Source organism: Globicephala melas, chromosome 10 (genome assembly GCF_963455315.2).
Source record: "Globicephala melas chromosome 10, mGloMel1.2, whole genome shotgun sequence".
In the NCBI taxonomy this organism is placed as follows: domain Eukaryota; kingdom Metazoa; phylum Chordata; class Mammalia; order Artiodactyla; family Delphinidae; genus Globicephala; species Globicephala melas.
The window spans coordinates 56,460,981-56,484,055 of record NC_083323.1 but is presented as its reverse complement, the minus strand read 5'-3'; the positions used below and the strand labels follow the sequence as shown (position 1 = coordinate 56,484,055).

General features: G+C 41.1%; 1 non-coding gene across 1 annotated transcript; it reads right to left on the bottom strand.

The window, feature by feature from the left end:
* Positions 1-22,634: 22,634 nt before the first annotated feature.
* On the bottom strand, positions 22,635-22,707 carry TRNAG-CCC (transfer RNA glycine (anticodon CCC)). Its single transcript has one exon. It is a non-coding gene; the product is annotated as a tRNA-Gly (tRNA).
* Positions 22,708-23,075: the final 368 nt, after the last annotated feature.

The following is a 23,075-nucleotide window of genomic DNA, read 5'->3' as shown; positions in this document are numbered from 1 at the left end:
ACACTTACGTTGCTTCCATGTCCTGGCTATTGTAAATAGAGCTTCAATGAACATTGTGGTACATGACTCTTTGAATTATGGTTTTCTGAGGGTATATGCCCAGTAGTGGGATTGCTGGGTCGTATGGTAGTTCTATTTTTAGTTTTTTAAGGAACCTCCATACTGTTCTCCATAGTGGCTGTATCAATTAACATTCCCACCAACAGTGCAAGAGGATCCCCTTTTCTCCACACCCTCTCCAGCATTTATTGTTTCTAGATTTTTTGATGATGGCCATTCTGACCAGTGTGAGATGATCTCTCAATTTAGTTTTGATTTGCATTTCTCTAATGATTAATGATGTTGAGCATTCTTTCATGTGTTTGTTGGCAATCTGTATATCTTCTTTGGAGAAATGTCTATTTAGGTCTTGTGCCCATTTTTGTATTGGGTTGTTTGTTTTTTTGATACTGAGCTGCATAAGCTGCTTGTAAATTTTGGAGATTAATCCTTTGTCAGTTGCTTCATTTGCAAATATTTTCTCCCATTCTGAGGGTTGTCTTTTCGTCTTGTTTATGGTTTCCTTTACTGTGCAAAAGCTTTTAAGTTTCATTAGGTCTCATTTGTTCATTTTTGTTTTTATTTCCATTTCTCTAGGAGGTGGGTCAAAAAGGATCATGCTGTGATTGATGTCATAGAGTGTTCTGCCTATGTTTTCCTCTAAGAGTTTAATAGTGTCTGGCCTTATATTTAGGTCTTTAATCCATTTTGAGTTTATTTTTGTGTATGGTGTTAGGGAGTGTTCTAATTTCATTCTTTGACATGTAGCTGTACAGTTTTCTCAGCACCACTAAATGAAGAGGCTGTCTTTTCTCCACTGTATATTCTTGCCTCCATTATCAAGGATAAGGTGACCGTATGTGCATGGGTTTATCTCTGGGCATTCCATCCTGTTCCATTGATCTATATTTCTGTTTTTATGCCAGTACCATACTGTCTTGATTACTGTAGCTCTGTAGTATAGTCTGAAGTCAGGGAGCCTGATTCCTCCAGCTCTGTTTTTCTTTCTCAAGACTGCTTTGGCTATTCGGGGTCTTTTGTGTTTCCATACAAATTGTGAAATTTTTTGTTCTAGTTCTGTGAAAAATGCCAGTGGTAGTTTCATAGGGATTGCATTGAATCTGTAGATTGCTTTAAGTAGTACAGTCATTTTCACAATGTTGATTCTTCCAATCCAAGAACATGGTATATCTCTCCATCTATTTGTATCATCTTTAATTTCTTTCATCAGTGTCTTATAATTTTCTGCATACAGGTCTTTTGTCTCCTTAGGTAGGTAGGTTTATGCCTAGATATTTTATTCTTTTTGTTGCAGTGGTAAATGGGAGTGTTTTCTTAATTTCACTTTCAGAGTTTTCATCCTTAGTGTATAGGAATGCCAGAGATTTCTGTGCTTTAATTTTGTATCCTGCTACTTTACCAGATCCATTGATTAGCTCTAGTAGTTTTCTGGTAGCATCTTTAGGATTCTCTGTGTATAGTATCATGTCATCTGTACATAGTGACAGCATTACTTCTTCTTTTCCGATTTGGATTCCTTTTATTTCCTTTTCTTTTCTGATTGCTGTGGCTAAAACTTCCAAAACTATGTTGAATAATAGTGGTGAGAGTGGGCAACCTTGTCTTGTTCCTGATCTTAGTGGAAATGGTTTCAAGTTTTCACCATTGAGGACAATGTTGGTTGTGGGCTTGTCATATAATGGCCTTTATTATGTTGAGGTAAGTTCCCTCTATGCCTACTTTCTGGAGGACTTTTATCATAAATGGGTGTTGAATTTTGTCAAAGCTTTCTCTGCATCTATTGAGATGATCATACGGTTTTTCTCCTTCAATTGGTTAATATGGTGTATCACAGGGATTGATTTGCGTATATTGAAGAATCCTTCTATTCCTGGGATAAACCCCACTTGATCATGGTGTATGATCCTTTTAATGTGGTGTTGGATTCCCGTTTGCTAGTATTTTGTTGAGGATTTTTGCATCTATGTTCATCAGTGATATTGGCCTGTAGTGTTTTTGTGACATCTTTGTCTGATTTTGGTATCAGGATGATGGTGGCCTCATAGAATGAGTTTGGGAGTGTTTCTCTCTCTGCTATATTTTGGAAGAGTTTGAGAAGGATAGGTGTTAGCTCTTCTCTAAATGTTTGATAGAATTCGCCTGTGAAGCCATCTGGTCCTGAGCTTTTGTTTGTTGGAAGATTTTTAATCACAGTTTCAATTTCAGTGCTTGTGATTGGTCTGTTCATATTTTCTATTTCTTCCTGGTTCAGTCTTGGCAGGTTGTGCATTTCTAAGAATTTGTCCATTTCTTCCAGGTTGTCTATTTTATTGGCATAGAGTTGCTTGTAGTAATCTCACATGATCCTTTGTATTTCTGCAGTGTCAGTTGTTACTTCTCCTTTTTCATTTCTAATTCTATTGATTTGAGTCTTCTCCCTGTTTTTCTTGATGAGTCTGGCTAATGGTTTATCAATTTTGTTTATCTTCTTAAAGAACCAGCTTTTAGTTGTATTGATCTTTGCTATAGCTTCCTTCATTTCTTTTTCATTTATTCTGATCTGATCTTTATGATTTCTTTCCTTCTGCTAACTTTGGGGTTTTTTTGTTCTTCTTTCTCTAATTGCTTTAGGTGTAAGGTTAGGTTGTTTATTTGAGATGTTTCTTGTTAAGGTAGGATTGTATTGCTGTAAACTTCCCTTTTAGAACTGCTTTTGCTGCATCCCATAGGTTTTGAGTCATCGTGTTGTCATTGTCATTTGTTTCTAGGTATTTTTTGATTGCCTCTTTGATTTCTTCAGTGATCTCTTGGTTATTAAGTATTGTTTAGTCTCCATATGTTTCTATTTTTTACAGATTTTTTCCTGTAGTTTATATCTAGTCTCATAGCATTGTTGTCAGAAAAGATACTTGATATGATTTCAATTTTCTTAAATTTACCAAGGCTTGATTTGTGACCCAAGATATGAGCTATCCTGGAGAATGTTCCATGAACACTTGAGAAGGAAGTGTATTCTGTTGTTTTTGGATGGAATGTCCTATAAATATCAATTAAGTCCATCTTGTTTAATGTGTCATTTAAAGCTTATGTTTTTTATTTATTTTCATTTTGGATGATCTGTCCATTGGTGAATGTGGGGTGTTAAAGTCCCCTGCTGTGATTGTGTTACTGTCGACTTCCCCTTTTATGGCTGTTAGTATTTGCCTTATGTATTGAGGTGCTCCTATTTTGGGTGCATAAATATTTACAATTGTTCTATCTTCTTCTTGGATTGATCCCTTGATCATTATGTAGTGTCCTTCTTTGTCTCTTGTAATAGTCTTTGTTTTTAAGCCTATTTTGTCTGATATGGGAACTGCTACTCTAGCTTTCTTTTGGTTTCCATTTGCATGGAATAGCTTTTTCCATCCCCTCACTTTCAGTCTATATGTGTCCCTAGGTGTGAAGTGGGTCTCTTTTAGAGAGCACATTTAGGGATCTTGTTTTTGTACCCATTCAGCCAGTCTACGTCTTTTGGTTGGAGCATTTAATCCATTTACATTTAAGGTAATTATCGATATGTATGTTCCTATTACCAGTTTCTTAATTGTTTGGGGTTTGTTATTGAAGGTCATTTCCTTCTCTTGTGTTTCTTGCCTAGAGAAGTTCCTTTAGCATTTGTTGTAAAGCTGGTTTGGTGGTGCTGAATTCTCTTAGCTTTTGCTTGTCTGTAAAGTTTTTATTTTCTCTGTCAAATCTGAATGAGATCCTTGCTTGGTAGAGTAATCTTGGTTGTAGGTTTTTCCCTTTCATCACTTTAAATATGTCCTGCCACTCCCTTCTGGCTTGCAGATTTTCTGCTGAAAGATCAGCTGTTAACCTTATGGGGATTCCCTTGTGTGTTATTTGTTGCTTTTCCCTTGCTGCTTTTCATACGTTTTTATTGTATTTAATTTTTGACAGTTTGATTAATATGTGTCTTGGCATGTTTCTCCTTGGATTTATCCTGTATGGGACTCTCTGTGCTTCTTGGACTTGATTAACTATCTCCTTTCGCATATTAGGGAAGTTTTCAACTATAATCTCTTCAAATATTTTCTCACTCCCTTTCTTTTACTCTTCTTCTTTTGGGACCCCTATAATTCGAATGTTGGTGCATTTAATGTTGTCCCAGAAGTCTTTGAGACTGTCCTCAATTCTTTTCTTTTTTGTTTTTCTTTATTCTGCTCTGCAGTAGTTATTTCCACTATTTTATCTTCCAGGTCACTTATCCGTTCTTCTGCTCCATTATTCTGCTATTGATCCCTTCTAGGGAATTTTTATTTCATTTATTGTGTTGTTCATCACTGTTTGTTTGCTCTTTAGTTCTTCTAGGTCCTTGTTAAATGCTTCTTGTTATTTTTTCCATTCTATTTCCAAGATTTTGGATCATCTTTACTATCATTATTCTGAATTCTTTTTTCAGGTAGACTGCCTATTTCCTCTTCATTTGTTAGGTCTGGTGGGTTTTTACCTTGCTCCTTCATCTGCTGTGTGTTTCTCTGTCTTCTAATTTTGCTTAATTTACTGTATTTGGGGTCTCCTTTTCACAGGCTGCTTGTTCGTAGTTCCCGTTGTTTTTGGTGTCTGTCCCCAGTGGCTAAGGTTGGTTTAGTGGGTTGTGTAGGTTTCCTGGTGGAGGCGACTAGTGCCTGTGTTCTGGTGGATGAGGCTGGATCTTGTCTTTCTGATGGGGAGGTCCACGTCTGGTGGTGTGTTTTGAGGTGTCTGTGGACTTATTATGATTTTAGCCAGCCTCTCTGCTAATGGGTGGGGTTGTGTTCCTGTCTTGCTAGTTGTTTGGCATAGGGTGTCCAGCACTGGAGCTTGCTGGTCGTTGTGTGAAGCTGGGTGCTGGTGTTGCGATGGAGATCTCTGGGAGATTTTTGCCCTTTGGTATACGTGGAGGTTGGAGGTCTCTTGTGGACCAGTGTCCTGAACTTGGCTCTCCCACCTCAGAGGCACAGCCCTCTTGCCTGGCTGGAGCACCAAGAGCCTGTCATGCACACGGCTCAGAATAAAAGGGAGGAAAAAAAGAAAGAAAGAAATAAGAAGATAAAATAAAATAAAAAATAATTATTAAAATTTTTTTTTAAGTAATAAAAAAACAAAAGAAGAGAGCAACCAAACCAAAAAACAAATCCTCCGTGATAACAAGTGCTTAAAACTATAGTAAACAAACAAAAAACGGACAGACAGATCCCCAGGATAAATGGTAAAAGCAAAGCTATACAGACAAATCACACACAGAAGCATACACATACACACTCACAAAAAGAGAAAAAGGGAAAAAATATATATATATCGTTGCTCCCAAACTCCACCTCCTCAATTTGGGATGATTCCACAGATGCAGGCTACTTCACGTTGATTGTGGAGCTTTAATCCGCTGCTCCTGTGGCTGCTCGGAGAGATTTCCCTTTCTCTTCTTTGTTCTCACAGCTCCCAGGTGCTCAGCTTTGGATTTGGCCCCGCCTCTGCGTGTAGGTCGCTGGAGGGCGAGGTTAAAGGAGCCGCTGCTTCGGGGGCTCTGGCTCACTCAGGCCGGGGCGAGGGAGCGGTACGGATGCCGGGCGAGCCTGCGGCGGCAGAGGCCGGCATGACGTTGCGCCAGCCTGAGACGCGCCGTGCGTTCTCCCGGGTAAGTTGTCCCTGGATCCCGGGACCCTGGCAGTGGCAGGCTGCACAGGCTCCCCGAAACGGGGTTGTGGATAGTGACCTGTGCTCGCACACAGGCTTCTTGGGGGCGGCAGCAGCGGCCTTAGCGTCTCCTGCCCGTCTCTGGGGTCCGCGCTTTTAGCCGCGGCTCGCGCCCGTCTCTGGAGCTCCTTTAAGCAGCGCTCTTAATCCCCTCTCCTCGTGCACCAGGAAACAAAGAGGGAAGAAAAAGTCTTTTGTCTCTTCGGCAGCTCCAGATTTTTTCCCGGACTCCCTCCCGGCTAGCTGTGGTGCACTAACCTCTTCAGGCTGTGTTCACGCTGCCAACCCCAGTCCACTTCCTGGGATCCAACCGAAGCCCGATCCTCAGCTCCCAGACCCACCCGCTTCTCGGGCTGGTGAGTGCCTCTGTGCGGGAATCTCTCCGCTTTGCTCTCGCATCCTTGTTGCTGCGCTCTCCTCCGCGGCTCCAAAGCTTCCCCCCAACGCCACCCGTTGTCTCCGCCGGCGAAGGGCCTTCCTAGTGTGTCGAAACCTTTCCTGCTTCACAGCTCCCTCCCACTGGTGCAGGTCCTGTCCCTATTCTTTTGTCTCTGTTGTTTCTTTTTTCTTTTGCCCTACCCAGGTACGTGGGGAGCTTCTTGCCTTTTGGGAGGTCTGAGGTCTCTGCCAGGGTTCAGTAGGTGTTCTGTAGGAGTTGTTCCATATGTAGATGTATTTCTGATGTATCTGTGGGGAGGAAGGTGATCTCCGCGTCTTACTGTTCCGCCGTCTTGAAGCTCTGCCATGCAATTTTTATTTGCAAAGTTGTTGAATTTATTGTATCACAAATCCTAAAAATGTAAATATGATGGAATAGATTGGGATAAAACATGTCTGAAGCAAGCTTATACAATTTTTAAAAAGCAAAACAAAAAATTAACACTCTTGATCTAACTAAAGTTATTATCACCATCAAAAGTGAGAATGGTCAACTGAAATTGACAAACGATAAATACCCATCCAGCTCTATTACTCTTAGTGCCCCAACTACTCGAAGTCCTAAGTGAGACATTTAATTAGGATTTGGTGAGGTGCATTTCATTCATGCTTGTTCATTCTTCATTCAGAAAACCTTTACTGAGTGCCTTTTATGTGAAGGCACAGTTCTAGCTAACATTAATTGAGCACTTCTTTTGTTTAGAACTATCTTGTAAGGAAATGTGGAAGGAAAACCTGGAAGAGTCTACAACACATCCATGCAAAACATCCTACTAACAAGGGGAAGATGAGAAATAGTGGAAGGAGTCAGAGTCAAGGACTGTTCAGAAATCTCTAGATTTAATCCCCAAAGTCTTCCTGGAGGAGGGGGAAATCTATACAGTGATGCCCTGCAGGTGGTAATGGGCAGGATTTCCAAGGTAGGGTATTGCAGGCCTTGGTGGCCTAGCAGCTATGTGGCTGCTAGTTTTCCTTCTTTCCTGCACTGCAGGAATTTTTTTCTTAGAAATGTGGCTTCAGAAACATTGTTCAATTTTGCACATCTCCTTACCTTTCCCTTAATCTCTTATGCTTTTATGAAGAAACTTAAAAGAGCCTGCTGAAGAGAAGTTCTCTGCCTTCAGCATTGTCAAATTCTAACACTCATTATACATCAACCACTCAAGACTTTCCCTCCCTCCCTCCCTCCCTCCCTCCCTCCCTCCCTTCCTTCCTTCCTTCTTTCCTCTTCCAAACTCTCTTCTGCATCTCAGGGTAGAAGCAGCTAAATTAGACCTTTTAGAATTCTGCTTCCAGCAGGGTTCTGGGTTAGATTCTGCCAAGAAGAAGCACTGCACGAGATTTGGAAGATAGGAGAAGGGAAAAGCCATTTATCTCTGGTGGCAGCTGCAGGCATACCTTTCAGCAGTAAGCAGACATGAGATTTACAGCAGCTTCCAGGGGAGCTCCTGCAAATCACCTGCTTTGGTACTGCCGTCAGGGGAGATGATCAGCAGGAACTTCCCTGTATTTCCCATCTACCCAAACTTCCTGAAGTCCAGCTGTGGTTTTTCTTTCACCTTGGTACCCTAGCTCTTTAAGTGGTTGTGTAAATCCCTACTTGTTAGTATTATATTGTAACTTGAAAAAATTTTTTGAAGTCATCATGCTAGGCTAAGTTTTGTGATAAATCTCAGTGGCTTAACACAATAAATTTATTTTTTGATTATGTGTTAGTCTAATGGAGGTGGTGGTCGTAGGAAAGGTAGTCGGGGGTGGGGACTCTGTTTCAAAGAGCCATCTGGGGACTCAAGCTGATGGAGGCTCTCATATATATCTTCAGCCTGGCTTCAGGAAGCCTTGGGCATTGGCATCCAGCTGAACGACAAGGAAAGAAGGTTGAGAAAGGTGATTTCATGCATCAAGTCTACACTGGCACACACTACTTCCTCCCATATTCCACTGACCAATCACAAGCACCAGTGCAACTGCAAGAGGGGATGGAAAATTTGGAGTAGCTGTGTGCCGTGGCTCCTTTCACTTGGCCCAAGCCTTAGGTCTTGGTGTTTCTAGGAGTTCTGAAACCAGATCTCTCTCTCTCTTTTTTTTTTTTTTCTCACTCTGCCCTTTTACTCTCACTTTGCCCTTTCTGCCTTTTTACTCTTACCTGTACTCATTACTTCAACTTCTGCTTCTGCTCTTGGTTTCTCCTCTACCTGGAATGTCCTCTCCCTTTTTGTCCTGGTGAATGTCCTCCAAGGCACCAATGGTATCTCCTTTCTGAAATTGTCTATGAGTATCCATTGGTACTTCCTCAGGACTTTTTTGCACATAGCTATAAAACACAAACTTGTAGCTGTAAAACTCAAATCTGATCTCAGTACAGACAGTTATTTGTTAGACACAGTTATTTGCTAACTGCTTTCTTTTCCAGTCAGTGTAAGTTCTTTGTGGGTAAGGAAAACAAGTCATGTATTCTGAATCCCCTGCCCTGACTTCTCAAAATGTAGTAGGTGCTCATTAAATATTGTTTAAATGAATTGATAGATTTGGCTGTCTATTGACAAATTGGAGTAACTGAACAATAGTCCTAGTCATTCTCCCAAATATAATACAAATATTATTAATATAAATTAAAATAAAACCTCTGTGGTTTGGTAATATGTTCACAGCCAGTGTTTAAACATACATGCAGAATGAATTTGATTAAAAATAATTAATACTTTAAATAAAGAATTTGTATACACATGCTAAAATAACTCCCCCATGAATTTTTTTCTACAACTTGCAAGATCCTTTGTGCAGTTGGCGTTCATTACAGTAGGTCATTGACAAGGTACACATTCAATACAGATCTTCCTGGCTCATAGATTTCCTGCCATATTCATCTGCTCTACGTGGATTCCATCCCCTTACATTCTGTTCTTTTCTCTCCTCCTCCAATCTTCCCTCCTGCCTTCTCCCCTCCCCTAATTGATCACCATCTCTACTGAGCTTGAAAAGTTGTGACAGCTAGAAGAGAGAAAGAAACACGATAAATCCATGGAGGGACAGACATTTTCCCACCATAAATTTCTATTCTCGAGCACTCCTCTCTACCCCAAGATGTGATTTTTAGCAGATTTTTTTTTACAAGCACTGGGTTTATTTAGGCAACACATCACCAAGAAATATAATTGTGACATAAACAATGTCTATAATTTGTCTCAGAGCCATTATCTTTTCTTTGAATTAGTACTAGATCAATACCGTAGTAGGTTGTCAGGAGGATTGTATTGATGTCTCTGTAAACAAGTAAACTAACATTTCATCTAGTTTTACTAGGTATTCTGCTTGGCAATGGGAGAGGGGGTGAACAAAGAGATAAAAGTAAGTTCTTTGTTCTCAAATAATTTACAGTCTATCTATAAATTTGAGATGTTGTTAATTTATGCTTTTGGAAAAATTCATAGAACTTCCTTCACAAAATTCTAAAATTCTGCTTTAGGGTTCATTTCAGATCAGATACTTTCCTGTTCATCTTTTTTACTTCTATGGCTTTTAACTGCATCTCATCATCAGAGCTTTTTTTAATTCCTGTGCTTATATCTGCACATCCATTCACTCATTCTACAAATATTTAATGTGTGGACCATTATAGCTTTTAGGGGACACAGCAGAGGACAAAGTCCCTGCCCTCAAAGAACTTGTGTTTCAGTGGGAGACAATAAACAAACACACATAATATGGTCAGTGAGTGCCATCAAGAAAAAATAAAACAGGTGAAAATGATTTTAGCGAGAATCGTCAGGGAGGTTATCTCTGAGGAGGTAACATTTGAGTAGAGACCTGATTGAAGTAGGAATTAACCACGAAGAGAACTAGCAAACAGCATTCTAGGTAGAAAGAGCAGCAAGTGAAAAGGGCCTGGGGCAGGAATGAGCTTGACACATTTATAGAACAGATAGACAGCCTGTGTGGCTAGAGCTAAGTTAATAGAACTAAGTTACACATGCATAACTTTTTAGCTCATCAAGTCTTTTCACATCCATTATTCTATTTGTACCTCACAACAAGATAGTTATCATTTCCACTTTACAGATGAGGAGACTGAAGTTCAAAGTTTAACCAGTCACTTGTCCAAAGAGATTGAACTTGGCTTTAGACCCTAGGCTTAAAACTCCACATCAAGTACTCTTCCCATACTTCAAATAGTGCTATAGTGAATGTTTCTTTGGCTCTGCGTTGCCCTTAGGATACTGAAAAGTCTATAAAAGTCTATAAAATCTGTGCCCCTGAAAAGAGGGCACAGAAGGATCAGTAGCTACCCTGAGCTGTCATACTCGAATCACAAAGTGGGATTTGGGGAAGGTCTCTGCTTTCTATTTCAGAGTCTCCTTGGGCAGTGGAATCATCTCTAGGATGTTATCCTCAAAGGAAGAAGGTTCCAATCTAGGACAGATTACCAAAGTAGATTTAGTGGGCAGTTCTCCAATACTCACGTTGGTACTTTGTGTACATCTGGCCTGGAAAGGAAGCTCAGCAGACATCTTGATCAGGGTTCAGACAGACTCTGATGCTCACGTGATCCCCAGAGCACTTCAGAGCAGGATGAAATCATTGGATTTACACCCCTTCCTCACCTGTTTGCTATTTAAATTAAGACAAAATGTAGGTGAAAAGATAACACATGTAGATGGAGGCAGACCTGGCGTATGATTGTATTTATTCCTTCATAAAGCATTTTGAGCACTTACTGTCAAACACTGTGATGTGTGCTTGAGATAAACAAGGCATAGTCCCTCCATTCAGTGAGGTTGGGATCTAGAGGAAAACCAAACATATAAACACATAATTATCACACAATAAAGCTGTCTTGGAAGAAGTGTCTAGAGAACCCTTTAGAAGAATAACAAAAAAGAAAATTTGCCCCCATTCTGTACTGTCTTTGTTGAGAAGGAGAATCTTGCAGCCCTATTTCTGGTGGAGAAAGTACTCATTTGATAGAAAATTACTTTATTGGCCTTTCTCGAGTGACTTACTAAGAGTTGATTAATTTCTGGGAGTTCTTTGGATAGCCATCTGTATGTCATAAAAATAGTGTTCTATCATTAGTGAAATCAGATTCATGGAATAGGGGCTTACTGTGGTAAAACCACAGAAGTGAGCTACCAACGGATAGTTAAAAGTTTCCACTTTTGGTAATATTTAGGAACAAAATAGATGTATATCTCTGCAGAGCGGTTGGGAAGCTGCGGGTTGGACAGATGAGTTTGAGATGTTTATGATTTTTATCATTGTCTGTGGTAAACTGTTACATCGGAGACAAAATACAGATTGTATTTCTTGAAGTCATACAGTTGAGGGTCTATTAAGCATAAGCAAACCTTAATACTTATTAAATAAAATTTCTCTCCAGTGTTTCATGATTCTCTCTGAGTCACTTTCCCTAGTCTGGGACTCATATACCAAATACCTCAGAGAGTGGAAATTCCAGAGCTCTCTGTTTGTGGTCTAAATGCTGACACTTACCCTGGAAGCTCCTTGAAGCCTTGCCTTTCTGCTGTAAATCCTCTCAGCTCCTGCTTCATTCTCTTATATTTCACCTTCTCCTTACTCTCCCCACTTGACCCTCTGCGCGGTTATCTGCGTGATTCCCTGGACCCCACTGCACCAAGACATACTTCTTCTAGCACGGGCTCTGTGTCAGCCTGCCTTCGCACATGGCTGAACACTTTGATCCCAGCAGTGGCCCCCACCACGAGTTGCAGGCAGTCCAGACAGGCTCTGCTCGCTCCACAAAGTCACATAGCTTCCGGTCTTGCTGTAGCACCAAGTTCACTCCTGGGGAACCTACAGAACAAAGGGCGATGAGTAAGATAACTTCTATTGCCAGCCTCTCTGGAGACTCTGGAAATAGAATGGAGACCGCCTTTGTCATGGGTCTCACACAAACTGGGTGGGCTTTCCTCACGGTGTCCTAACAACTGACCACTGATTTGAAGTGAAAAATCTTCTGCAAACTGAGCAGTGTCTTAGGTGAATACGGACACTGTTGATCTTTATTATTTGTGGGCTTCGTGCTTGTGGATTCACCCACTCACTAAAGTTTATTTGTAACCCCCAAATCCATACGTGTGGCACTTGTGCGGTCATTCGTGGACATGCCCACGACAGTGAAGAGTTCGAGTTGCTTGATGTTCCCAGCTGAAGTCAAACAAGGTGATCCTCTGTCCTCCTGGCTCAGCTTTCATATTGTAAACAAGCGTCCTGTTTGTGGTCTGCTCAGTGCACATTCGTTTCCATTTGTGTGCTTACTGGTTGGCGATTTCGGTGTTTAAAGTGGTTCCGAAGCATAGTGCTGAGGTGCTGGCTAAGTGTCTCCATAAGACACACCACGGGGCGGCGACGTGTCTTAGGGAGAAAATAGGTGTGCTAGATAAGCCTCGTTCGGGCATGACTTACGGTGCCATTGGCTGTGAGTCCCGTGTTAATGCATCAACAATATATATCACATGAGGCTTCTTTAAACAGAAACACACGTAACACAAGGTTATGTATTGCTCAGCTGACAAAAATGTGAGCAGAGGCTCACGGGAAACTGACCTCCTAGGAACAATGGGTCAGTATTCACTAATTCTGTGTTTGTGGCAAATTTATAGAACATAGCTATAAGGAATAATGAGTATCAACTGTGCATGTGTGTGTGTGTGTGTGTATATATATATATACACACACACATATTTAATTGATGTGTAGTTGACACAATATTATATTAGTTTCAGGTGTACAACATAATAATTCGATGTTTCTATAGATTACTCTCCATACAAAGCTATTATAAGATATTGACTGTTTTTCCTGTGCTGTACATTACATTCTTGTAACTTATTTATTGTATACCTTTAAGATTGTATCTCTTAATCCCCTTCCTCCTGTCTTGCCCCTCCCTCTCCCCCTCCACTGGTAACCACTAGATTGTTCTCTGAATCTGTGAGGATGTTTCTATTTCGTTATATTTGTTCATTTGTTTTATTTTTTAGATTCCACATATAGGTGAAAGCATGTACTATTTGTCTTCCTCTGACATATATTTTTTATATATTTTTTATTATCACCTAAAGGGAGTCACATAAATCTGTTTGCTATCACATTAACCACATGCTGGAGAAGAAAACTGTGAGATTTGTGGGATCTTCTCTAATGAGTAAAATAAATACAATTTTTAATGAGATGAAATAATTGTTTACAACTAATCAGAACCTATTTACTGTATCAAATTTTATTTTCTCTAACACTTTGCAAAGAATATTAACTTTCAAGGCAAGGAGACAAAGGAAGGCCACCTTCTAATCAGCCCCTGCGTTTGTGGAGAGCAAGCTAGTCCACTCACCGCAGAGCTTTGTGGCACATTTATAATTCACAGAAGGGGCCATCTGAAAGCATTTCCCAGAATTGTCACAAAATTCTGTCAGCTCCTGCAGTGATGAAGAAGTACAGTCTTGTGAATATGATTAAGGTGCATTGGAATCTAAGAAAACCATCGATAGCCACTCCAGCTCTCTTCACGCTCTTGGAATGTACTCTCGAGAAGAAGGTCGGTTCTGACAGATGATTTCATGGCATTTTACTCACTGTGGGATGTATTTGAGAAGCCGTGTATCAAAATCTTGACCTTTGCTTTATTTTTTCTTTATTGTTGATTTAAAAGATTAGAAGCATTCCAAAACCTTTTTCTAAATGTCTTCTCGTACATTTAGCGAAAAGAATTCAGAACGCATTTGACACACATTGTAGAAGCATAAATCAGTTAAGGGTAGGATCTTTGCAAATTGCTCTCGCCTTTATAATTTCACCTCATTAGGGAAGAAGGGACAGGTGGGTGTACCGGTGGTTACTGATCAGGAATTGCATTTTCTTTCCAGAGCAGTGAGGATCTTGTGGTATGAAATCCCCTTCTGAGAAAACTATGCAGGTTTTTATTATGCATAAAAATCCGTCTCTGTTAGGTTTCTGTAGTTTATAGAAAATGTGTGAACTGAAGTTAGAAACTGCTTATCTTTTATATTTTATTGACTTCTTAGGCTGAGTGTAAAAAAAAAAAACAACGAAGGGATCCCACAATAAAATTTTTCTTCCCTTGGTGTATTAAGATGAACATGCGAAGTACATTTGTTAAATATGCTCCTTTAGTCACTGACACCAAGTGTGTTTGGTAGACCAAAGATGAAGGAATGTGGTCTAGGAGTTCCAAGGACTAATGAGTAATATTTGTATAATCCTATTGTAAAGTCTGCTTTCTAAATACAGATCTCTTGTGTTTCAACTCTGAAGCCTCCTGATAATGCAGAGGGTAAACATAATGATTTCAGAACATGCAGTAATTGTAGTGATAATGAGTCATTTTATGTCAGGGTATTTCATCTTTATAACAGCCCTGAGGAGGTATCAGTAAACAAGTATTCATTCAATACTGTTTTGTACTCTGAATTTTAAAAAAATTAATTTAATTGTTTTTTCTTTTTTTTTTTTCCGGCCGTGCAGCTTGTGGGATCTTAGTTCCCCAACCAGGGATCAAACCTGGGCCACGGCAGTGAAAGCACTGTGTCTGAACCACTGGACCACCAGGGATTCCCTTTAAAATTTTTTTTTTTAATTGTGGTAAAACACACATAACATAAAAATGACCATTTTAGCCATTCTAAGTGTACATTTCAGCAGCTTCAAGCATACTCACAATGTTGTGCAATCATCACAACTGTTCAGTTCCAGAATGTTTTCATCATCCTGAACAGAAACTTAGTACCCATTAAACAATGCCTCCCCATTCCTCTCTCCACCCAGCCCCCGGAAACCTCTGTTCTACTTTCTGTCTCTATTAATTTGCCTACTCTAGGGACCTCATGTTAGTGGAATCATATAGTACTTGTCCTTTTAAGATTGGCTTATTTCACCTAGCATGATGTTTTCAAAGTTCATCCATGTAGCATGTATCATAATTTCACTCCTTTTCAAGGATGAATGAATAATTAGTTTTTCAGCACCAACTAATGTTCTGGACACTTTTCTAGACCTGAGGTTCTTACTAGGAAATGCTCATGTTTGCTTCTCCCCAGGGGTCTCCACACTCTGGAAGCTCTATCATTTTGCCCTGACTCCTGGCTTCCAGAATCCACCCCCGTGTCTTTTCCTTTTTCAAGCCCAAACTCCAAACTTGAGACTCAAATTACTACTCTTTGGGTTGAACTATAAATATCTAATTATTACTAATTGTGCTGATCAGTACAAACTAGCTCACCCAACAATGTTGTGAAACAGTATAGTAGTGTCATCCTTAAACCGGTGGGTGTTTGAGGGTGCGCCAGGGGAAGTACCATGGCACCGCATAACAGGGAACAGCCGCTTTAAATTTATACCCAGGTCAGTTAGTGAATGTTCCTACCCAGTGGAGTAAATCACACTTCTTTTTTTTCCCCCAGGATAAGAGAGAACACCAAAGTAAACCAAAAATCTTATCCCATGATTAATAAAGCAGGCAACTGACATTTCTCAGAGTATACTGAAAGGAGGAATCTCCATGGAATCCAAATATAGACTGTCTATTTGAAGAAACTGATAAGAAATCATTAAAGACTGAGGTCTGAATACAGGGATGCAACCATCCTAACGCAAAATGTCGCAGAAAGCACAAGAGTAGCAGCTTAGGTGGGACAATGTAAGGACTAAAAAAAAGTGTCCTGGCAGGACCAGAAGAGGATTCTCCTCACCTTAATAGTCAAGCATTTGATACAAATTCCTAGTATATAGGAACTAGAATTTGATTTAATACTACTATAATATTCACAGCCTGTCATAGAAATCTAGAGTTTTTTAACTGTATAGCAAATGTATTTTAATTCCATAACATGGGCTCAGTAATTCCCTACACGTTTATTGTATTCAGAGAGCCCAGAGTTAATGCATTCCTGTAGGTCGGTGGGTGGCTCTCAGACATCAGCGTGCATCAGAATACCCTGGAGGGCTTGTGAGAACTAGATTCCTCCAGAGTTTCTGATTCAGTAGGTCTGGAGTGGAGCTTAAGATCCGAATTTATGACGAGTTCCGAGGTGATGTTAATGCTGTTGGAGCGTTAACCCGAATGTCAGGACCACATGTTAGGAGCTCCTAGGTATATCTAGCTATATCTAGATACCTAGATCAGATGAGTTAAAGTTTGGTTGAAATTCTGACACAGAGAATGCTTTTCAAATCCGCTCATCTTTTCTATTTTCATTGTTACCATTGATATTCAAGCCACCATCAGTCTCATGAACTGCAAAAGCCTCCAAATTGGTGTCCAATTTCCTATCTTGCATCGCTCCAATTTCTCCTTCAAAAGCAGCTATGGTTATCTTTTAAAAGCCTAATTAGACCATCCATCTCTTCTGCGTAATGTTATTCAGACAATTTTCATAGCACTTACTCCATATAACCCAGCTTCTTACCGTGGCTCTCCAGGGCTTGTGCGACCCGGGCCCAGCCCATCTTTCCATCCTCGTCACGTTTTCTGCCCCTCCGCTCCTCGTTCACTAAACTCCAGTCACCTGACATCCTTTCAGCTCCTTCAAACACATCAAAATTTCCTCCCGCAGGACTTTTTAACCCACCATGCCCTTTGTTGCTATGACCACTCCCCAACTATTCTTTACCCGACTAGCTCTTTCTCTTCTAGCAGGTATCAACTTAAAAATCCCCTCAGAGACACCTTTTCTGATCCTCCACACTTAAACTAGGTCCTTCCTTTTATCCTGCTTCCAGTTACACTCTCTTATTTCCCTTTGTAGCCCTCATTCCAGTTTTGTAACTGCCTACTTCTTTGTTCAGTTCCTTGTTTACCATCATTAGGCTCTAAGTTGCTCGAGAATGGGATCACATCAGTGCCTGAGAGATGGCAGGTGTTCACCGGGTTGGATCACAGACGGGACAGGAAGCAGGCAAGCTGTTGTTGAGTGCAGTGTTCATTTTCTGGGTTCATCCAAAGCCTTTCGAGTAAGGAGTCTGTCACTTGGGGCCTTTGTTCCTTCAGTTAATGCTACTTGAGGCCTTTGCTCTGAGTCACAACCATTCCATCTTTGACTGCTGAAACTGTGAGTGGCCTGCTTCAGTGTGGTTAGTGACTAAAGCACAGGCCTGGTTGTCATCAGCTCTCCTCTTCTACCCCTGTGCTATTTCAAAGCGTCTCCTGAGAGGGCTGCCCAAGGAGCTGAGGAAATGGAGTGATGCTTTGATTGAATAATTAATCAGAGTGTGCCCAGATCAAGGGAAGAGATGGTCCTTTGGCAATCTACATTACATCAAAGGCTACATTGAGAGACTGTATTTAGTTTGGGGTAAGTTTTTAAAAGGAGGGAGTTGGAAACTGTTCCAGGAGGGCAGCTAGTATAGTTCAGAATTTGAGAAGTTTGTCACAGAGAAAACTATGGAGAGAGAAGCCACCATCTTGAAAAAGAATGACGCTTGCTCTAATTGTCCCAGTGGAATGACAAACTTCAGATAAAAGTCACAAGAAAGCGGATTTGGGGTCAGCATAAGGAATAATTTTCCAAAAAGTAGAGCTGTTGAAAAACAGAGTGGAATTACTTTGTGAGGGAGTGAATTCCTCTTATCACTGGAGGTGTTAGGGCAGAGATGGTGAGGAAGGTGGGAAGAAGGAAGGAATTAACATTTATTGTGAACTGGTCACTTTACATGTATAATTGTATGGAGGAAACCTTATTTTCTTGGCAGCAGACTCTTTCAAACCCCTACCGTCTTTTTGAGGGAGGGTATATATTGAGAAGCCTACGGGGTGGGGGTGGTATTGAGATGCTCGTGCCCTGGAGGAGGAGTAGATGGCCCTTGTTCAGCTTGTTCAGCTGTTTAACAAACTTTTTTTTTTTTTTCTTAATTCCACTTGCAAACTGAGGAGAGAGCTCTATATTTCAAGATAAGGGAAGAAGGGTTGGGGGTGGATTTTTAGGGTGATTGTTTTAGGGAAGAAAAAAAATGTGAGGTGAGGTAGCTGCCAGTGGAAAGAAATTCTGAGAGAAGAGCAGAGGTGCTCAGTGGGGAATTTGATGACCTTTATGTTGTGGGGTCTCCAGTACGAAATCTTTTTTTCCCCATCTCTATACCTAATCTGCAAAATACACATTTCTTTATTAATGAACTGTGGCTTTAGCTGTTTTTTGGAAACCAATAAATGTTGAATGTAGCCCTAAAATGGGTTCAGAGCAGCCATGGTGGGTCATGGAAAAATAGCCCTTCTATATTACACATCTGAATTAATCCTCATAGCAACAGGATGCAGTGGGCAGCTGTCTTCGTTTACAGATGAGTAAAATGGGGTAGTGGGAAAGTAAGTCACTTTTTCTACGTTATTAGATGATTCATCTGATTTTTACTACGCCAGAGGCAACTCAGAGGGAATCCTTTCTTTAGATATAAAGGTAGGCCAGATTATTTCCAATATCCTTCTTATCTCTTAAAATTTCATGAAGCAGAAAAGAGCAAATGAGAGTCATCTCACTTCTCTGCAACTACAAGAATAGGGAGTTGCAGTAGGATGCAGATAAAGATTACGAGATGGCTATTTCCTGGGGCTCAGTGCTATCAACAGGGCTGGCTTCATGGCTGTGTGACCAGTGCATTAACATGGCCTTGTGCTTATAAAAACCCCACACTTGGTTTAATGCTCTACAGTTGCCATCTTGAAATTATCGATAATTTTTAACTTTTAATAATTTTGGACAAGGAGCCTTATATTTTTATTTGCATTGAGCCCTGCAAACTAGGTAGCTGGTCCTGGCTACAGCTGAAGGATTTTTAGATACCTGGTGCTGACACGTTGTCCAGAGAGTCTTACAATGTTTTAGAAACCACAGAATCTTGGTCTTGGAAAGGATCTTGGCAGTTCACTCTGTTTAGTGGATCTCATTGCTCTCTGTATATCAGGATCACCTGAGGAACTTTAGAAAAAGATGTATAACCTCAGAGATTCCAAATTTAATTGGCCTGGGGTGGGGCATCATATTTATTTTTTAACAATTCTCTTAGATGCTACTAAGCAGCCTTGACCCAATTCATTGGTACCTACCATTGTATAGTTAAGCCTAACCTGTTATATTTTATTTACTCATTCAACAAATATCTACTAAGGTTCTACCATGTGTAGAATGTTATAATGCATTTTATAGGAGACAGAAAAATAAATAAACCAAGGCCAGTGTCCTCAGAAATCTAATAATATAATGGACTTTCCAGCTGGCTTGGCTACCCAATCCATTCTTCTGGTTCTCTTGGGACGTTGCTGGTCTCCTTCCTGTCTCGTTCCATACTGGGTCTTCAGCATCAGTATACAGCTTCCTCTCCATGGAAGATCTGAAGGCTTTAAACAGCACAACAGCATACACACACACACACACACACACACACACACACACACACAGACACACACACACACTTTTTATTCTCAGTGAAAATGTTTGGGCTCCCAATGCAATTAGTATCCCTGCTTTTAGGCAGTACTATATTCCTGGAAGAATTGGCATATGCATTTATAAAGGCCCATTGTGGAAGAAATTTATTTAGTTTTACAATATGCAGTCCCAATGTTTATAGTCATATTTTAGAGCAAAGCCTTTACATTCCATCTCCCACAAGATATCATCATGACCACCTGGGCTGTAATTTAAATTTTAGATGTTTTGTACAGTCTTGTTTCCCTTGGTCTGAAACCAGCAAAGCATGTACTCCAATCATATAAAGGCAGTGTGGGTGCAGCACAGCACCTGTTTTTAATCTCAGAAGGAATTGTTTATTGTCAGTATGTCTGAAGGATGAGGAATAGTGAATTCATTCTTAATGTTTCTCTTGCTTTGGGATTTTGCTTGGCAATAGTGCCATGAGAGGTTCTCGTTGTGGCCAAAAACCAATGGCAGATCTGTTTAGGAATCCACCAGGGTGTGTCTTCCCAGCCCCAAGTTCACTGAAGCTCCACAAACCAGTTCAGAAGTGGCTACCAAAATTAAAACAAAACAAAAAAACAGAAGAAAAAAAAAGTGGTTACCATCCCATCCTGAGGACCTCCTGCTTTACCCACAAGACCCATGGTGGCAGTTCACAGCTCCTCTATGAAGGATCAGTTAGCGCTCTAAAGAGTATGAAATGAACAGTTTTACTTTACCCTGGGTCCATCCAAAGAAAGGGCCTACAGTTTAAGACTTTCGAGAGAATAGTGTGTCCACTCTCCTCAGTATCTCAGTGCCTGGTCTGAACAGACGCTGCAACCCTCACTCGGAGCTCTACTGCGTCTGACAGTAGGAGAAAGTTCACTTCCCTGCCCCACCTTCCAGCCATGATGGTCTGCCTCTGATAGCTCAGTGGTGATTCCAGAAAGCAGGGCAGGGCCGCTTTGTCCCTTAAGTGAGAGTCAGGGGATATTCAGCTCTGCAGGGCCTGCAGCAAATACAATTCTGAGTGCCCTCTTTTTTAAGAAAAAAGAAGACAAAATTATAAATTAAAAAGTAGATAAATAATTGAACAAGCAAAGAATTCACAACTAATTATCAGAGCCTTCATACTCCAGCATTTTTAAAGATCTTTTTAGGCAATTTACCAGAAATGACTACAATTACAATGCTTCCTGATCGCATCCCGGCTTTCTCTAACCTCCTAGAACACTACATCTCTCAGCACTTCGCGGTGCTCGTGGGCACCTGAAGCTGAAGCTTCCTTAGATTCAGGGTGAAGTATTCCAGTCCCATCCTGGTCTTCTCATCTGCCAGAGCCGAGAGGTTAATTTGCCCTGGTTTATTTACAAGACAGGGCTCCTTGCTGAAGCGAGCATTAGCTTCTGTTAGGGACAACATAATTGTCTCCTATGAAAAAGACTGTTGTTCCTCCTGACATAACCCTCCTCTTACCACTACTTAATTGTAGTCCCAGTGTAATTGTGTTCCCTCCTGGTCCTGGCTTAGATCGCAAGAGTTGTATTCACCTTAAGTGACTTCCATTGCCAACACAGATGGGGAAACATCAACTCTTGGTTCCAAATCTTCCCTCTAAAAGAAGGATGTTCCGGTTTTTCCTGCCATGCGTGTGCCCTGACTGAAGAATAACGTGTGTGGGAGGAGATTGTGTCTACAGAGGTCCTCTGCGTGGCTGGTGCACCTTAAGGACACACTGGTAACAAGCACCAGCATGCCTGTCCCGTCTTGCCCTCAACGTGCTCTGCGTCAAGAATCCCAGGAATGGATTCCAGGATGCAGGAATGGATGGTCATTGCTGCGTATTGAGTGAAGAGGGCATCTATCCTGGCCAAGTGAAGCCTGTACACACCTGCTGCTGGGAAAGACACACATTAAAATATTTTAAAACTGGAACCGTTGCTGCACCATGATAAACCTGGAGCTAGTCCTCTTTAAGTGAGGCCAAAGCTTAGCATTCAGGATTCATTCCATGCCAGACTTCTCTGGAGTGTGAGTGATGCTGAGAAAGGCTGTTAGGTTAATAAGAACCTCAAAGGGATAGAATAATCTCTTATTTCTCACTCTCACTGGAGGCTCTGTTTTGAGTCTGCTGGAGTCGAATAATTACTTGGTGTTGCTCTGAATTGCATCTGAAGGTGTCTTTTCACGTTAACTTTGCCTGGTCTTCTTTAAGCTTTCACTGGCTTCTCTGGATTATTGGAGGGGAAAGGGGAAAAATAAAGTACCACTTGCAGTCTCTAGAAGCAATAGGAAAAGACTGAGAGGGAGGTGGGGGTGAATGGAATTCTGAGGAAGGCCCAGGGCAAACAAACGTAAAAGAGCTGTTGGGTCCCAGAGCAGATGCTTCTAGCCTCTAGCCAGCATCTGGAAACAAAATCCTCTCTGCTCCACACTCCTACCCCACCTGCTTTCCCACCAAGCGTGTCAAATGACTGGTGCAGTTCCTTGCCTTTTGTAGAAAAGTATGTTGCTTGATATATGTAGGCATACTACCTTGATCAAATGTTGGAAAACAGTGCAAAATATTGAAAGTGAACCAAGAAAGCTTGCTTTAAAGAGAAACGTACAAAAATAAAAGCAAAGAAGACAGTTGAGTTTGGGCTTCTGATAGAACAATCATCACTGTGGACAAGACTATGAGAAGTAGAGGCAGGCGTGGTTAAATTTTAAGTCTGTGCTCAGTATGTGCCATGGAGAGTCCCGTGTATTGTCACACAGCTGTCTCTGGGAGCTACTATTATTCCAGTTCCACACATTGTACTAGGTTGAATAGTATCCCCCCAAATCCATACCTGCCTGGTCTCTCCCAGATGACTTTATATGGTAATAGACCTTTGTGGACAAAATCAAGTGAAAATGAGGTCACACTGAATTAGGGTGGATCCTAATCAATCCCATCCCTCTGAGTGACTGGGGTCCTTCTTTATTTTATTTATTTCTCTATTTATTTTAGTTACAGCATGTGGGATCTAGTTCCCTGACCAGGGATCGAACCTGGGCTCCCTGCATTGGGAGTGCAGAGTCTTAGCCACTGGACCACCAGGGAGGTCCCCTGGTGTCCTTCTAAGAAAAGGGATATTTGGACACAGATATAGAGAGGAGGACACCATGTGAAGACAGAGACACAGGGGAGATGGCCATGAGAAGGAGGCAGAGGTTGGAGTGAGGCATGTCCAAGCCAGGGAACACCAAGGTTGCTGGCAACATCAGAAGCTAGAAGCGTCAAATAAGGATCCTCTTCTAAAGGCTTCAGAGAGAGCATGGGCCTGGGGATACCTTGATTTCAGAACTGTGAGGGAATACATTTCTGTTGTTATGAGCCAGCCGGCTTGTGGTCATTTGTTTTGGCAGCCCCAGGAAAGTGATCCACAGATGGAAGACCCCTGGTTCTGAAGGTCCTGCTAAAGTTCCTTG